Source organism: Benincasa hispida, unplaced genomic scaffold (genome assembly GCF_027475165.1).
Source record: "Benincasa hispida cultivar pf3 unplaced genomic scaffold, pf3_genome.v1.1 HicScf1027, whole genome shotgun sequence".
NCBI classification, from domain to species: Eukaryota; Viridiplantae; Streptophyta; class Magnoliopsida; order Cucurbitales; family Cucurbitaceae; genus Benincasa; species Benincasa hispida.
The window spans coordinates 22,958-23,968 of NW_028325331.1; positions in this window are offsets into that span (position 1 = coordinate 22,958).

The window sequence follows — 1,011 nt, forward strand, 5'->3', positions numbered from 1 at the left end:
AAAGCGCTGTGCCAACTTGCGTACAAGATTGATATATGGATTTGATACTCTAGTCAAATCCTCTTCAACAGTCTTTTCGTACAGGCTATTCAAGGTCTATTGGCTTTCTTGCTTATGCGGTACTTCGACCGCTAAGCCTCGCTTATGCACCGAGAAAGATCGTCGATAGGAAAGCTCTGTTACGCACCAACGACGGCCCCTTCTCTTTACCTTTCTCGTCCCCTACCTTAGTCCTTTGCTGGCTTGAATTAATTCCATCTCTTTTTTTCTTTGTTTGCGAGAATGACTCAGAGGACGACCCACCGGTAGACCTAGACTCGAACGGATAGAATCGTACTACCGCTGCCGATGGCCGTTCCTTCACACCCGAGATGCTCACAACGTCAGTCAGTGCTTCTGCCGCTGCCATAAGAAATGCTACTGAGACTAATACTGCGAATACTACCGAACTCCACGATAGATAAGGAATGCAGCCGATACCGGAGCAGCTTACCGACGGTCCTTCGCTTACTTCTCTGGAGTCAACGATGCCGCTTTTTCCGTCACGGAGACTGCTGATGGACCGGCTTATTGGCTTAATGCTCTCCTTCGTTCTCTCACGCGCCCGATAAAGCGAAGGATAGGGATTCCGTTTATGGCGTGAGGTTCAGTTCCTTATCTAGAAGCATACCTAGATATATACGAATACTGGCTTCCATACCTATCTCCGGTAGAGCTAACAGCATATCCACTTATGACTAGTCGACCCATACCAAGATCCTGCAGTATACTTTCTCATTGAAATCCGGCATTATCCTATTATTATCTGGGTGACTCACCGTACAGAGCTTTTTTAATGCCATCAATTTTGGAAAAGGTGAAAAATCCATACCCGGGCGGGGAAAGGAACTGGGGTATAGGCAGTTGACTTAGTGAACTAAGCTTAAGTGGATTCAGTAGATTATGCAGATTAAGCCATCTATTAAGCCGTCTAAGTCAAGCCCATCTAAGCCAGCCTTAGCCAGTGATCCA